Raw genomic sequence first — 18,015 nt, forward strand, 5'->3', positions numbered from 1 at the left:
AAAAACATATTTTCTTTTTTAAGAAGTGGCACCATGAGTTACCAAAAAATAAAATAAAATAAAAGACTTAGAGTCAGAAGAATTAAATCTAATCCTTCCTCTGACATTAGTGATTTGATCCTGCACCTCAGTTTCTTTATTTGTAAAGTGGGGATAATAATACTTGGGGTTTTTTTAACTTCAAAGAGTCATTTCAAGGAAAGTGCTTTGTCAGCTTCAAGGTGGCATATAAATGTGAATCATTATTGCTCTCTCTTCCTTGTACATTATTTTACTCTAAAAATAGCTTTTTGTTATCATTAAGGTTTTTATAAATGTTGTAGGGAATTGGGTTAGAGAATACTTCATGAAGCATATATAGTTATGAGCTTTCATAGGTATGGGGCATGAATGGATCCAAGCCTGTACCCTGGGGCACTTCTGTCAACACATGTGATCTCACTCAGTGCTGAAAGATATTAGTTTGTGGATGACACAGGAATATTGGTCCCTATATACTTGCAATTTGGGATGATGCAGCAAATATTGGTTTATTCCTTTGTCTGAGTGATGGGGGAGGAGGGAAGGAGGGATAAGAGGGAAAGAAAGGCTGTGCCAAAGAGGATTGAGCCAGAAAGTAGTAATCTTTAAAAGGAGTGACTCTGCAATCTCAAGGACATCGAAGGGAGATCTCAAAGAGTCCTGACAAGCTCAACAGATGGGAGTTGAGAGAGCTCCAGAGGATGGATTCTTTCCTTTTAAAGACTACCGAGTAGGTGGTTCTTCCTGGATCAGTGGCCAATCCTCTTTGGCACAGCTCCCTCTGCCCTTCAAAGGGGCCAAGGAATCAGGGTTTGCTGTGTCATCCCAAAGCTCAAGTCCTTCAGGAATGAGCCAGAGCATTTGTAACTCCAGAAGCTGTCAGGGTGCAGGCTCAGCTCCACGCATGCTTATTGGAATGCCCCCTGCAGCCCACCCCCACTTATACTCCTTGAGATGTACCCCAAACCAACGCATCTCTCCTATATAAATCTCAGATCATCCTATGATTTAACTTTTCTGAATTGATTCTCAATTTAAGGTTTGTGATACATTTTGGTGTTCATGCTTTATAATGGGCCTTTCTTTAAATCTTTTGTACATTTGTATTTTAAAAAATCTGAGCTTATCAGAAAGCTCCCTATTAGACTTCACTGGTTTCTCTAAATTCCTCTTTTTCTCTCATTGCAATTATTCTTTTATACCACACTTAATTTTGACCAGCACAATTTATCCATGGCATTCTATGAGCAGATATCACCCCTACAGTATCTTTGATAAGTAAACAGATGCTTAGAAGCAGAAATACAATATCCCATTCCTGTTGATAGAGAATGTCTCTGTTTATCAGTCACACAAACTAACATAGGCATCACATTTTCAGAACTTCCAGAAATTAGGTTGGACCCAACAGAGACTAGTTTGATATCCATTAAGAGTTTTAACAAAAATTTAAAATACACGGTGATCAAAGCCACTAAACTTACCATACTCTCCTCCAGAAGAGAACGTGCAAAGGCTAAACAGTCCATCAATACACAGTCTATAAACATTTATTAAGCATCTACTATGTACCAGGTGCTGTGCTAAGCACTGCGCCTTACATACTAGCTGGCCTTGCTGGATGAGTCACTTGGAGTCAGGAAAAACTGGATTCAAACCCTACATCTGACATATTTTAGCTATGTGACTATGGAAATCATTTAATTTCCCTGAATCTCAGTATTTGCTTCTGTAAACTTAGAAGGGAAAAAAAAAGAAGTAGCTCCATAGAGCCTACCACATGGTCACTGTAAGCACAAAATGTGATAATGTATATGAAGGACTTTACAAAACCTTAAAACACCATATAAATGGCAGCTACAAGTGGGAGTAGGATTACTTGTCTATAAAGCTATGTTAGACCTTCATTCCGTGTGAAGGTCTCTGAGTTTGAAGGGTGTTGCAGTGTCTGATATACAATAAGACTTAATATTAACAATGACATTTATAGAACACTTTACAGAATCCTCTCATTTATGGCTGTTACCACAGCTACTATTGTCCTCATTTTTATGAAAGAGGAGACTTAGACCAACAGAGAGGCTAAATGACTTGTCCAAGACCACACAGTTACCTAGTATATTTGTTAGACAGGCTTTGAACCCACACCCAGCTCTCTAGCCATTGCACCACAACACCTCTCAAGAAGTAGCAATGATGACATTAGTTATACTGTCTGTGACTTCAGTTAAGCCACGTTCATCCATGAAGAACTTATTCCACATATTACCCTGCAACTGGCATTCTGGAAGCCTCTATAGGCCTTGCTGAGGTTGAGTTTAAAGAAAAAATAACAATTACACCAGAATCTTTTTTGTATAGAGCCTATCTCCAAGTCATTTAAATTATTTTATAGGTTTTGAACTTGACTTAACTACTCTGGAGAGGGAAAAAGCTTACTTTAGGGAATGTTAACTCTTTCAGAACATGAAGATTCCATTAAACAAGCTGACATTACCATTCACCAACCCCAGTATCCAAAAAAATGTACCAAACTGGGCTTATCAATCCCTCTCCTAAATCCATTCCTCCTACTGACTTTACTGTGACTGTCCATAGTACTTCTAATCATCCTGTTTCCCATATTTTAAACCCTACTGTTGTGTCTGACTTTTTTCTCTACCTCGTCTCATGTCCAATCAATCTGAAAGATTCTTTATAACATGTCACATATTATGTAGAATTTCCTTCTTACATCTCATCTCTATTATTACCATCACTATCCTAGAATGGGCCTCCATTACCTCTGACCTAGACTTTTATAATGACCTTTTATCAGATCTTTCCATTTCCACTGTCTTCCCCCTTCAATCCCATTCTTTACACCATTCCCAGAATAATCTTTCTTCAGTAGCAACCTATCATTTTCCAAATAAAGTTCAAATCTCCTTAGCCTGGCATTCAAGGCTCTCAATAACAATACTACTTAACTTTTAAATTTTATATCCTTTTACTTCCCTCTTTAAATTCTTTGGTCCACCTCCAGGCCCTATCCTCACCTATGTCTTTGCTCATGCTGTTCTATATGTCTAACATGATTTTTTTCTCTTCCTTTTCTGTTGCCCATTCTCTAAAGCACAATGCAAAAGTCTTCCCTCATGCCCCAACTGATAATAGCTTTTCTTCTTCAGACTTTATAGAGCATTTTTATACCAGAATTAAAGGATCTGAGAGTTGGAGGAGACCTCAGCAAACATCTAGTTTAATCCACATTTTTTTAAAAAAAGGAATCACTCCTGCAACCTGCCCAACAGGGATTGTCCAGCCTTTGCCTGAAGATCTCTGAGGAGAGGAAATCCATCACTTCTTTAAGCATTCCATTCTGATTTCATATTCTAATTCTTAGGATCGTTTCCCCTGAAATCAAACCTAAATTTGCCTGTACAACTTCTACCCACTGCAACTGGTTCAGTCCTCTGGGATCAACGAGAACAAGGCTAATCTTTTCTCCATGTGCCAGCCCTTCAAATACTTGAAAACAACTTACAACATCATCCCAAGTCTTACTTTTCTCTAGGCTAAACACATCCAGTTCATTCATGTCACAGACTCAAGGCCATTTGGAAAATCCTGGTTATCCTCTTTGGGGCACTCTCCAGTTTGTCAGTGTCCTTCGTAACCATGGTAGGAGCACAAGACTCCAGCTGAGACCATATGAGTACAAAGGAGCTATCACTTCCCTGTGTCAGTAAACTAGGCCTTTCAATGGAACCCAAGATTGCAACATTTTTTTTTGGCTGATACATCACAACACTAATACATACTGAGTTTGCAGTCCATCAAAACCCCTAGATCTTTTTCAGAACATCTGCTGTCTAACCACTTCTCACTCATCTTATACTTGTAAATTGATTTATTTGATTAAGCACAATAATCTAGCCTGTCAAGATCCTCTCGAATTCTGACTCCATCATCCACTGTGTTAGCTATCCCTCACAGCTATTTTTAAAGCATTTTATCTATCCAAGTCATTGATAAAAATAAACAGCCCAGTAGCAAGCCCAGATCCTTGGGGCACTCCACTGAAGACCTCCTGCCATGTGAACATTAAATTGCTAACAACTGCTCTTTGTTCGGAATCCCTCAGATCATATTATCATCTAATCCATGTCTCTCTGTCTTTTCCAGAATAATAATATGATATGCTTTATCAAAAAGCTTTGCTAAAATCTAGATAAATCTATCTACAGCATTCTCCTCACCTACTAATTTAGTAATCCTGTCAAAGAAGGAAGTGAAGTGAGCATGGCATGACCTGTTTTTGATGAATCTATCTTTTTACCTCTCTAAGGCACACGTGTGTATTATACTTATCTGTATTTGTGTCTGTAAGCTCCTTGACTGCAGGGACTATGGCTTATCTAAACCTTACATCACTTATTCTACTGAATACAATGCTTTTCACACAGTATGCCCTTAAAAATGCATGTTGAAAGAGGTTTGGGCGGAGGGTGTGGAGGGCAGTAGAGAGAAAAACTAAATACTTAACTTTAAAAAATTTAACTTAAAATGTATGTTGAATGAATATCTTTAAAAGTGAGCACTTTTGCTCCAAAGGGATATATAATCTGGATATAAAGGGTTACATAATAAGCAAATTAGGGGAGCAAAGAAGAAATTATTCTTCAAATATGTAAATATGGGAAGATTTTATGACCAAACAAAAGAATAGAGAGGAACATACAAGATAAAACAGGCAATTTTTATGATAGGAAATTCAAAAGGTTTTGTAATAAGATGTCAGATTTCTTAATAACTCGAAGAGAAATAGGTAACTAGAAGGAAAAAATCTTTAGAACAAGATGCTCTTGAGAGAAGTCTCATTTCTGGGGGCAGCTAGGTGGCCCAGTGGATAGAGCACCAGCCTTGCAGTCAGGAGGACCTGAGTTCAAATCTGACCTCAGACACATAATACTTACTAGCTGTGTGACTCTGGGGAAGTCACTTAACCCCAACTGCCTCACAAAAAAAAGAGAGAGAGAGAGAGAGAGAGGTCTTATTTCCAAGACATATAAAAAACTGGTTCAAATTTGTAAGATTAAGAGACATTCCCCAACTGATAAATAATGGTCAAATGAGATGAGCAGGCAGTTTTTAAAGAAAGAAATATGAGCTATCAACAATTAGGAAAGAAGGTTTTAAATCATTAATAATTAGAGAAATGCAAATTAAAACTACTATTGTGGTTCCACCTCATGCCTATCAGACTGGCAAAAATGACAGTGTTGGAGGGGCTATGATAAAACAGGCATACTTATGTAATCTGGGTCAAGCTATAAACTGGCCTTGTATACCCACTGACCTAGCTATATACTAGGCCCACATGAAGAAGAAGAAGAAGAAGAAGAAGAAGAAGAAGAAGAAGAAGAAGAAGAAGAAAAAGAAGAAGAAGAAAAAGAAGAAGAAGAAGAAGAAGAAGAAGAAGAAGAAGTCTATAGGTAAAAAAATACCTTTTTGTAGTAGGGTAAAAATTAGAAACTAAGGAACTGTCCTATTAGAGAATGGTTAAATAAAATTACGGTCTACAAATGTAATGGAATATGATTGTGCCACAGGAAATGATGAAATGGACAATTTCAGAGGAAATTGGGAAGACATTTATGAACTAATGCAGATCAAAGTAAGCAGAACCACGAGAACAATGATAACATTATAGAAACATTTGAAAGATGTAAAAACTCTGATCAATGCAATAATAAATAAGTCCAAAAGAATGAAGATGAAACACACTACTCATACCTGACAGAGAGGTGAATTAAAATGCAGAAAGATATGGTCTGTTTTGCTAGACTATGTACATATGTATTGAGGAATGTATTTTTTTTAATTTGCTTAATTGGAGGGAAAGTTGAGAAGCTAGCTTAATCAAAAAGAAAATCTGTTGCTTGAAAAACTAAAAAAGTAAAAGTAAAAAACAAAAACAAAAAGTAAGCACTTTATTCATAGCTGCTCCAATTATAGAAATGTACAATCTTAGTATTAGAAGGGTCCTCAGAAATTACCTAATCCAATATATTACCCTAAGCAAGGATTCATTGGCCTTCAATGTCTTTTCCAGCTCTAAAAATATGACCTTGTGAATTCTCTCAACTAAATTGCTGACAAATGGTTATAAAGCCTCTTTTTCAATATTTTGAGTTACGTGAAGCTTGCTGGTGCCTCCCCCCCCAAAAAAAGATAACCCATTCCAGTTTTGCTCTATTACTCTAATGTTTAGAATAAATGGAAGTATAACATAATTATTGTAGTCAATAGCCAATTCTGTAGACTAGCCTTGGAGTCAGAAAGACCTGGGTTTAGGTTGTACATTTACGACATACTAGCTATGTGATCATAAGCTCTTTATGCTACCAAGTAGCTCTTTAAGACTAAGTTATAGATGAGTTGCACATCTACATTACAGAGGGAAATTCCACACTATTTTACCCCCTATAACTTCCACTCATTGATCCTAGCACTCTCCTCTTGAACACAGCATAATTATTCCTCTAGCAATTAGATTAGGTTACTCACTAGTAGGGTCTGTCCTATTAGCACACTAATACCAACACATTACTTCATTAATTACACCTCTTTATAACAGAATAATTAATGTTCAATTACAAAATAAAATTACAATTACATTTGATAATGATGCTATTTAGTTACCTTCAATAAGACCAGTCTTTTGAATTGCCTTTCTAGAGGTAGGGATGGACTTGCTTTGGTTTCTTCATCCTCTCACTCAGATTATCTGGTGACCAATGGCATAAATGTATGTAACTGTCCAGGGTTCAGGGTACAACTCTGCATCCCTTTAAAAGATAATTAAGTGGCTGCTGCAGAGGTCAAACATGCAACCTTAACCTCATTAGTTTCATGTCTTGAATTTTGAGGTTACCCTTATTGTTGTTCAATTGTTTCATTCGACTCTTCATGCTCCCATTGTGGGGGGTTTTCTTGGCAAAGATAATCTTCTCCTGCTCATTTTTCAGATGAGGAAACTGAGGCAAACAGGGTTAAGTGACTTGCCCAGGATTACATGGCTAGTAAGTGTCTGAGGCCAGATTTGAACTCAAGACGAGTCTTCATGATTCTAGGCCTGGTACCTTAATCACTGCACTGCCTAGTTGCCCATGAGGTTACCCATCCTCAAGGGACAATCATAGTTATTTAGCATCCTTAGTATATATGGTTCTATATTAGGTGGTCAGCAGTAAATTTCTTGTTTTTAATAAGTAAAGAAACAGAAGAGCTTGGATGACTTGTGCTATACTTGTCAAATAAACCAGTGATGAACTAGGGATAGATCATTTAGGACAAGCAGTCTCAAGACTTCATACAATGCCAAAGCTGAAAGGGACCACCTAAGAGGTCATCTAGTCTCACCTCCTGCAATATCCCTGACATATAATCATTCAGCCTTTGCTTGAATGTTTTTAGTGACAGGGAAGTCATTAGCAGGGAAATCTCAAGGCAGCCCAGTGACTAGCAAATCCTGTGGCTTTTGCTACTAAGGCAGCCCAGTGAATGGAATATCCTGGGGCTGTTGCTGCTCTGTGAGCTTAGGCAATTCATTTAACCATCCAAATGTGACTGCAGCAAACAGATCAGCCTATCCCCTGTGGGTCACATCAAGGGGCAGTAGGGTTTATGTTCTTAAGTCTCAGCAGCCAGAGTAGAAAACATTGAGACCTCTAAGAAACAAGGGAGATAGGAAACATCCTACTCACTGGCTGTCATTAGCAGAACTATTCCCATCCACTGCTACTCTATCCAGGCTACATCCCCTATGCTTAACAAAAACCCATTCCCTCTTGCTCTCTGAGTCAGAATGATGCGGAATCATTGACCACCTATAGGTAATTACACTCCTTCCCAACCCCCACTTTCCATTTTTTCATCACTATCCATTGCAGCTCTATCCCTCTTCAATTCTTCCCATCCTTTCCATGGTCCTCTGATATTTCTATTTCATAATAAATAAACTTCCTTTCACTTTAGACCTCTTCTTATCATGTTTCCTCCAGCTTGTTGCACTCTGAGATCTGACTTCTCCCATATGAAACTATGTCCCTCTCCATCAATACTGGTTCAATACTGGTTATACCTCCTATCATGTGTCCTGATAGACTGATCCTAGGAAGGGAGTCAGAATACTACTTGCCTCCCCACTTCCACCTCCAAACTCTCCCTATGTCGTCATCACTCAGCAACCTTCCTCCTTTAAAGTTTCCTATATCAAAATTTATCAGTGAATCCAAATCCTGATGGCTGTTATCTACTGGCCTCTAGGTTATTCTCCTTCCTTTCTCAATGAATTTGATATCTTGTTCATTTTTCTTTACCTCAACTCCTGTCCTTGTACTAGGAGATTTCGACATACATATTGATGTTACCTAAATCACCTTAATTTCTCAGTATCTCAGTCTATGAAGTCCTCATTACCACTCCTCCTCAGGCACACACAGAGATGGTCACACCCTTGATGATCTTTGTCCACAAGTGTTCCACTTTCATGATCAAGAACTTTAAAATCCCTTTATCTAATCATAACTTCCTGTCATTTCACCTCTCCCTGTGCCTTATTCCTCCTAAACCTATTCTTTAATTTCACCATGACTTCTATTCTCTTCATCCCCCAATTCTTTCCTCAAGCCCTGCTGCAGTTATACATTCTTCTGCTCCTAATCTTGACCCTTTACCAGTTCAACTCAAAACTATCCTCTGCTTTCAAATCTCCTGCTTCCTTATTCTATTGCCATTCATGCCTTGCCAAACTCCAACCCTAGCCTGCTCCCACTATCTGCTTCCTGTTTCTACTCAAATACTGGACTAAATCACATAGCTCAGTCTAATACAAATTTATATTATCTAATCTCAATTGTACCCTCACTATAGCAAGGCAGTACATTCATGCCTCCTTAATTGATTCTCAACCCTATGCCCCACAACAACTATTCTAAATATTCTCTTCTCTTCTCAAGCCTCCTTACAACATACCCCCATCCCAACTCACCCTCCTAGCTGAGAATCTCACCTCATATTTTGTTAAGAAAATGGAGACTATTCACTATGGGTTTCCTCTCCTCCTCTTCTCTATATCTCACCACCCCATGCCATCATCCCAAATATTCTTCTCCTTATACATCTGTCCTAACTAAGGCCAGTCCACACATACCCATGATCCCATACCTTCCACTATGCTCTTGTATATTGCCCTGATAATCACCTCTCTCGTATTCAATTTCCCTCTCTCTACTGGTTCCTTCCCTACTGCCCACCTCTCTACTTCCTTTCCTTAAAAACTGTCCAAGTCTTCCTATCTAAAATAAACAAAAAACCTGTCATTTGATTTCATTATCTTCTCAAAATATACTTTATCTCTACTTCCTATGTCAGCCAAATACCTAGAAAAAGCTGTATGTATTTGTTTCCTCCATCACCTTTCTTCTCACTCATTTTTCAACGCTTTGCAATCTGGTGACAAAATATCACTCAACTAACTCCTCTTCCCAAGGTTACCAACTGTTCCTTTATTGTCAAATCTGATGGCATTTTCTCAATCTCCATCCTTCTAAATTTTGCTGCTGCTGCTATATTTGCTGCATATAATATTGCTGACCATCTTCTCCTCCTTGGTGTTCTCTTCCATCTGAGTTTTCAAACTACCTTCTCAGTTCTCCTTCCATTTTGATCGTTCCTTCTTAGTCTCCTTTGCTGGAACATTACATGTGTCACTCCCCTTAATTGTATTCATACTCCATGACTCGTCTTCTCTGTATACATTCTCTCATTTGGTTACCTCATCAGCTCCTATGGGTTTAATTATCATCTCCATGCAGGTGATAACCAGATTGAGATATCCAGGCCTAGCCTTTCTTCTGAGTTCAATTCCTATATCATCAACTGTTTATTAAATATTTTCTAACTGGATTTCATTAAGATATTTCAAATTCAACATATTCAAAACTGAGCTCATTATCTTTTACCCTATACTCATGCCTGTTCCAAACCTCCCTACCACTGTTGGGGACATCAAGTTCCAGTCACCTAGATTCCCAACCTCAATGTTATCCAATTCTCCCCTCTCTCTCACCCTATATACCAATTCAGTTGCCAACTCTTGTTGGTTCTACCTCCACATCTCTGGCATCTGTCCCCTTCTCTCCACTCACATAGCCACTACCCTAAATCAAGTCTTCATCACTTCTTCCCTAGATTATTGGAGGAGCTTTCTATTTGTCTTCCTTGCCTTCAGCATGTCCCCATGCCAATCCATCATCCCAACAGCTGCCAAAGTGATAATAATAACTAATAGTTATGTAGTACGTACTATGTGCCAGGCACTGTGCTAAGTGCTTTACAATCATTATCTCATTTGATCCTTACAACAACCCTGGGAGGTAGATGCTATTTTTCTCTCCATTTTACAAATGAGAAAACTAAGGCAAAAACCAGGTCAAACAGCTAGTAAATGTCTGAAATGGGATTTGAACTCAGGTCTTCCTGACTTCAGGCCTGGTATCTTACTCATTAAACTGCCTAGTGCAGGTCTGACCATGCCAGTCTCCTTCATAATAAATCCCAGTAGCTCTCCATTACCTTTCAGATCAGATATAAGCTCCTATGTTTGTCATCTTAAGTTCTTCTGGCCCCAGTCTCTCTCTCTCTCTCTCTCTCTCTCTCTCTCTCTCTCTCTCTCTCCAGCCTTATTCTACATTATTCCTTTTCACAAACTCCATAATTAAGCTAAACTGACTTCTTTTTTTCTCTACCTCTGTGGTATCTCCCCCATGTTTGGAATACATTCCCTCCTCACCTCTGCCTCTTAGAATCCCTGGGGTCCATCAAAATTCAGCTGAATACCATTATATCCATGAAACCTTTTCTGATTCCCAGCTATTAGTGCCTTCACCTACAACAACAACAAAAATCTTACATCTATTTGGCACGTGTCCACATACATACACATTGTCTCCCGAGACAGAAAGTAAGCTCTTTGGGATTACCATCTATTTCTAGTCCAAGCACCGGGCACAGAGGAGGCCCTTAATAAATACTTGTTGATTGACCCATTGAACAGGGGCTCCAGGATAAACTCTAGGCTGCTTCTGCTTGCTTGCTGATCTGACCATTTTGTAAAGACTTTGTACAAACATTCTTTTCAGGAACTGACACTTACCATAATACTAAGTATGAAGCTCTGTACTTAATCATGTAGGTTTCCTGTACTCATTATTTGACCTTGGGCAAATTCCTCCCTTTTATCAGCTTCTGGTTTCTTCATTGTTGGAGGTAGTTGGCAATGCAGTTGGTAGAGCTCTGGCCTGGAGTCAAGAAGACTCAAATTCAAATTTCACCTCAGATATGTACTAGCTGTGTGTCACTGGCTCGGTTTCCTCAACTGTGAAATGAGGATAATAATAGTACCTACCTCCTGGGGTGGTTGTGAAGATCAAATGAGTCTATCAGGGCACACGATAGATGGTATAACCAACATTCAAAAGGATGGCCAGGAATAGTTTGTGACCCCTGGGCACTATATTTGAAGATACTACCGACCAATATATTATTTTGGGGGGGAGTTAGGCAATGGGGTTAAGTGACTTGCCCAGGGTCACACAGCTAGTAAGTGTTATGTGTCTGAGGCTGGATTTGAACTTAGGTCGTCCTGAATCCAGGGCTGGTGCTCTATCCACTGTGCCACCTAGCTGCCCTTGACCAATATATTATTGAGGCAGCTAGACGGCTCAGTGTATTACTGCAACTGTAGTACAGAAGACCTGAGTTCAAATTTGGTCTCAGACACTTACTATCTGTGTGACCCTGGGTAAATCACTTAACCTCTGTTTGCCTCAGTTTCCTTAACTGCAAAATGGGGATAATAATACCACTTACCTCAAAGGTTGTGAGAATCAAATGAAATAATATTTATAAAGTGCTTGGCACATAGTAAATGTGTAATAAATTCTTGGTCCCCCCCTTCTAAAATAAAGCAATTGGACCAGATGTCTCTAAGGTCTCTTATAGCTCTTACATCATATAGATAACATGGAAGATTTAGGGTCATAGGACCAGAAATTTAGAAGTGGAAGAGACTAGGGATTATCTAATCCAATCCCTAAATTTTTAGATGAGGAAACTGAGGCCCAGAAAGATGAAATGACCTTCCTAAGGTTATACAGGTAGTAAGTGACAAAGCCTCCTTTTTAGCCTTCTTTTGACAGGGCCCTCTTTTTTTCTCCCTCTATACCATTTCAACGTGGTGATTTCATCAGCTCCCATTGATTTAATTACCATCTTTATACTGATAATTCTCAGATCTACTTATACAGCATTAACCTCTCTAATTTCCAGGCTTTCATTTCCAACTACCTGCTGGACATCTCAAACTGGATGCCACATAGATATCTTAAACTCAACATGTTCAAAATCCATTATCTTTCCCTAAAGTCTCTCCTCTCTTCCTAACTTCTCTACTAACGACCATCTTCCCACTCATTCAGGCTCTCTCTCCACCTATATCCAATATTTTGCAACATCTGTACCTTTTTCCCAATGTAACATCTCTCTCTTGTGTGCTTCTGTCCTTTCACAAGACCAACAGAGTGCAAAGCCCTCATCATCTCACACCTCAGCTATTGCAATTGTATGATGGTTTGTCTCCCTGCCTTAAGACTCTTCCCACTACAATCCATATTCCACTTAGTTGTCAAATTAAATCTTCCTAAAGCACAAGTCTGACTATGTCACGCTCCACCCCCATTCAATAAATGCCAATGGCTTCCTATCACCTCCAGGATTTTTAATGTTTTTTTAAAGCTATTCATAACCCAGTCCCTTCTCATACTTCCAGTCATCTTATACTTAACTCACCCACATATTCCAGTGACACTGGCCTTCTGTTTCTCAAACAAGACACTCCATCTCCTAACTCCAGGCATTTTTACTGGCTATCCCCCCATGACTGGAACACTCCCTCCTCATTTCTGCCTCCTGGCTTCCCTGACTTCCTTCAAATATCAGCTAAAATTCCACCTCCTACTGGAAGCCTTTCCTTATCTCCCTTAATTCTACCTTATTATCTCCAATTTATCATACACATATGTGTGATATACATACATACATACATATAATACATACATATATTATACATACACATATATTATACAATATATTTATATATCCATATATATCTTGTTTGTACATAATTGTTTGTATGTTTTCTCCCCCATTAGACTGTGAGCTCTTTGAGAGCAGAGATTCTCTTTTGTCTTTGTATTCCCAGGATTTAGCACAGTGCCTGGAACGTAGAAGGCACTTAATAAACATTTACTGTCTTTCACAACATGTCTAATATGGAAATGTTTTGCATGATTGAACATGTGTTGCCTCTATCAAATTGTTTACTATTTCAGGGAGGGGAGAGAAGAAGGAGGGAGAGAATTTGGAACTCAAAATTTTAAAAATGTAATACTAAAAATTGTTTTTACATGCAATTGGGAAAAATAAAATACTATTAAAGAAAAAATAAATGATTACAGACCGACTAACCCTAAAACTCTGACTCCAAATCCTATATTCTTTGCACTGCAGCATGCTGCCTCTTGAGGACAAGGATTATGTTGCTTCCTTGTATTTGTATCCCAAAGACTTAGCCCAGTGCCTGGCACATAGTAAGTGATTAATAAATGCCGTATCTCTATCTGTCTATCTAGGTTTGAAGTACTCAGAGATCTAAAACAGTCAAAACTAGGTTGCAGAGAGACAAGAGCTTTGCCTCCAGTGTGCTGTATTTAGAAGGTGCTGGCAACACTTGTCGTCCTTCTGTGATGTAGAAACAAGGGAACTTGGCACCTGGTTTGCAAGAAAAATTAATTAGAACAGGAATCTACCTCCCATAGCGTAATGTTTGGTATTTATAGGAGGACACAGACAAGAATCACACAAGATTGCAGAATGTATGGGCTGTGATTTGTATTACTGGTAGAAGCATCATAGATCCATCAGAGTAGGAAGCTACCATATAGAGGGCCACGGTAAGGTCTTCTCCCCAGGTGACGTGGCAGCCTCATACTAATATCCTGCAGTCTATTTACCACCTTGCTCCCCAGAACAGCTGAATGTCCTACCCCCCTAACAACTGAAAATATGCTTTGTGCTACTTCCCCTAAGCAAGATTTTTAGTATTTGCTCCAGACTCAAAAACTCCTAGATATAGCTCTGTTTCATAGTTTTGCATTAATGGTGATTCTTCATTAAACCTGCCCTTTCTTCTTGGGAAATTGTCCCATGGTTGTTTCTCTTTTTTTGGGGGGGGGGGTGTAGTATGTAACTAACTTAAAGCTTGGGAATTGTCAAGACAATTGTTTGGTCTCCTTTGATAAAAACACTGAAAAAAATAATGTATGATTGAGTTTAATCTTTCTTCTTTCCCTCCCCATTCCTTTCCCCCATTCTCACCCCTACCCAATGGGTTGTATAAACATAGAACAGGCAAAGAGAATTTAGAGGCAATGTTTGTCTGAAAGGCTGATGAGTCCCATGCTCTGTCTCAACACATCTAGATGGTCCCACTTTGTGGGAACACAAATTAAATCCAATTATTAGCACCTTCCAAGCTGCCTGCAACTCTTTCATGAGGACCTTTGGTAATTATAGTTTTAGCAGTGCAGAGCAGTTTAATGGTAGCTAAGCCAGACTGCATTGATTTTTTGTTTTGTTTTAAGTGCAGTTAATCTTATAGTTAATTTATTTAAATTGATAGTGCAGAAAGGAATTACATCTCTATTTTTCTATTTCTATTGAGTAACATATTTTCCCCCCATTGCATAACACATACACTGCAAAAAGGTTGGGTTAAAGTCCTGAGCATGTCCCTGGAATCACTGTCTTTAGCATCTTGCAATTTTTTCAATTCATTACTATCACTTTAGCAAAAAAACATGTATAGATTTTATGTTGTAACAGCTCCTAATGTGGTAGGTATGGATACATCTGTTTTAGCCTGTTAGAATAAATCTTTCCCTACAGAAAAATGATGTCCTAAAGCAAGAGAAACAGGAGAGGGAATTCAGAGTTTGAAAGCAGCCTGGCAAACAGAAGCCTGTACACACTCTAAATCAGAACAGATAGAAGCTTATTAACATAGTTAGAAGCATTAGAAAAGTTTGGTCGTGAAGTATCTGCTTTTCACAAAGTTGCTTTTGCTGGACTAGTGGCCCTTCAAATGAAACAAAGGTAAGCATGTACCCAGTACTGTGCTGTCTTAGAATACAAAGAAAGGAAAAAACATGGTTCTTGCCTTCAAAGAATTCACATTGAAATATGATAAAAAAGAGATATGATTTTTTAAAAAACAACTTATGTACACATATGATATATACAGGGTAGATGGAAAGTAGTTTCAGAGGTAGTGACTGGAGTAAATGGATAGAAGGGAACACATCCTAGACACGTTATGAAAGCAGAAATCACAAGCTCTGACAATAGGTTGGACATGGAAAATGAGTGAGAAGAAGGAGGCCAGGATGACACTAAGGTTTCAAGCCTGGTTTAGTGGAAAGATGGAAGGATGTGCCTTCAATAATAAAAGGGAAGTTTGGAATAAGGGAGAATTTGGTGGAGAAATAATGAGTCCTCTTTTTGGGGTATACTGAGTTTGAGATGGCCTAGAATAACCAGTTCTAGATATCTAAAAAGTAGTTAGTGATGCAAGGCTCCAAAGAAGTTGGAGCTAGATATATAGATCTGGGAACCATCTTCATAGAAATGATCACATGATCATGAACTAAATGAGCTAATTGGATCGCCAAATGAGAAAGTATTGAAGGAAAAGAGAAGAGCCCTAGAACAGATCCTTGAGGAGCAACCATAGTTAACGGGTGTGACCTAGACAAATACCCAGTGCAGACTGAGAAACAGCCATCAGACAGATAGAAGAGCCAGAGGTGTCACAAAAACCAAGAGAATGAGAGAGCATTCCAAAGAAGAAATTGAGCAACAGTGTCAAAGGCTGCAGGGAAATCAGGAAGGATGAGAATTGAAAAAAATGTCCATTAGATCTGGCACCTACAGTATTAGAAACTTTGGAGAGAGAAGTTTAAGTTAAATGCCAGATTGCAAAGGGCTTAAATCATGTGAAAGAAACATGATTCCAGAGAATCCATAATGAAACATGCTACCCCCTCCTGACAAAGAAGTGATGTTCTGAGGGTACAGAATGAGACATACATGTTTTGGACATGGCAGTTCAGGAATTTGTTTTGCTTTATCTTGCATGTTTGTTACAAGGATTTTGCTTTTCTCTCCTAAATAATCAGGTGGCAAAGAGAGAAAATGTATTTTATTCATTAAAATAATATTTTTTGTTTGTCAGAAAGGATGAGGATCTGAACTAGGATGTGGCCACATGAATGAAGAAATGAGGACAGATGTAAGACCACTGATTGGTCTTATAAGGGAGAGAAGAAAATTGAGGATAATTCCAAGGTTGTGAACTTAGGTGCTGGATGGATGGTGGTGTTCTCAAAAGAAATATGGAAGTTAGGAAGGTGGAGGAGGTTTGGGAGGGAAGATAATGAGCTTTGTTTTGGATATGCTAAGTTTGAGATGCCTAAAGGATACCCAGATGAAAATTCTAATAAGCAGTTGTTAACAAGGGACTAGAGATCAGGAGACTAAGGCAACAGATGCATCTGTTACTGACTAACAAACTAAAGATGATCATTGCACACATGGGAAGCAATGATATGAAAGAGAGAGAGAGAGACCTACAGACAGAGACAGAGAAAGAAGTGATAGAAAAAGGAGAGAGAGAGAAAGAAGAAAAGGGAGCGAGGAGAGAGAGAAGAAAAAAAGGGGAACAAGGGAAAGAGAGGAGAGAGAGGAGAATAAGAGGAGAAAGGAGAAAAGAGAGATGATGACTATGATGATGACAAGAAGACTAAGAAGTAATAACCATACAGGTAAGAAGAGAACTATGAGAATGAGAGCATATTATAGAAGGTAATAAATCATTTGAACCACTTGGTCTATACACAAAGGCAAGGTTGGGAAGACCTATATAAGTTAAATTCCATGCCCCCAAGAAACCACCCCCAATTCCCAACCTCCAGATGCCAACTCCAGAAATATCTATAATGTACCCCTGAGGGTTTCTCATTTTGTAGGGCCCCATAAACACTCCAGGGACTATTTGGGGAGTCAATATACCTGTAAATTTTCAAGATTGAAGTACCCAACAGGGCTTTATCTCTATTCATCCCCCACACATCTGGCCTCTGGCCCCCAATCTCACATCTCCCTACCTTGGAGTCTTACATTCTTGCAGTTAGCAGCGGCCCATTCCTCCTGGCGGCTGGCAGATGAGCTTTGATCTGGAGAGCTCTTGCCACTGGGCCCCCTAAGGTGAGGGGTTTTCTCTTTCCCTGCAAGTCCTTGCGTGGGCTGTGAGAAGGAGAAAAGAAGTCATTATGTGCATACACAGAAACTCGGCTTCTACTTTGTGACTTTGGCAGCCTCAATTATTCTCTCTGCATGCTCTCTGCTGCCTGAGTTTTTTCCCTAATGTGGTAACTGAAATGGAGTCTTTGTCAAAGGAGGGAGGAAACTTATCTTAAAAAAGAATGAAAAAGTTCCAACGAAGACCTAGAAACAGATCTATTCCTCCAGCTCCAGCTGATGCAAGACTTTGTCTTCTTGCTTTAAATGCCATCTGGAAAGAAAATAGTTTATCTAGTTTTCTCATAAGAGATATCCTAAAATCCATTGGTCAGGGTTCCGTCCAGAGTACAGGAACTGGGACAGTTTAAAGTAAGAGATTTCAGGGTGCTGGACATGGATCCAACTTATTAGCTGTGTGGCCTTAGGCAAGTTGCTTCACTCTCTGGGCCTCAGTTTCCTCATTTGTAAAATAGGTGGAGGGATGGACCAAATGACCTTTTTGAGGCCAGGGGTATGCTGGTAAATGTT

The 18,015-nt window shown here is 39.0% G+C and overlaps 1 protein-coding gene across 1 annotated transcript in view; it reads right to left on the reverse strand.

Moving 5' to 3' along the window:
- RBFOX3 (RNA binding fox-1 homolog 3) overlaps window positions 1–17,761 on the reverse strand; it is a 1,090,709-nt gene extending 1,072,948 nt beyond the window's left edge. The window contains exon 1 of the mRNA XM_078155837.1: window positions 17,352–17,761. The gene's annotated coding sequence lies outside the window, so the exon portion shown is untranslated. The remainder of the gene's footprint in view (window positions 1–17,351) is intronic.
- Window positions 17,762–18,015: the final 254 nt, after the last annotated feature.

The sequence above is a fragment of the Phascolarctos cinereus genome, unplaced genomic scaffold (assembly GCF_003287225.1).
Source record: "Phascolarctos cinereus isolate Bilbo 61053 unplaced genomic scaffold, phaCin_HiC Scaffold_5;HRSCAF=322, whole genome shotgun sequence".
Taxonomy (NCBI): Eukaryota; Metazoa; Chordata; class Mammalia; order Diprotodontia; family Phascolarctidae; genus Phascolarctos; species Phascolarctos cinereus.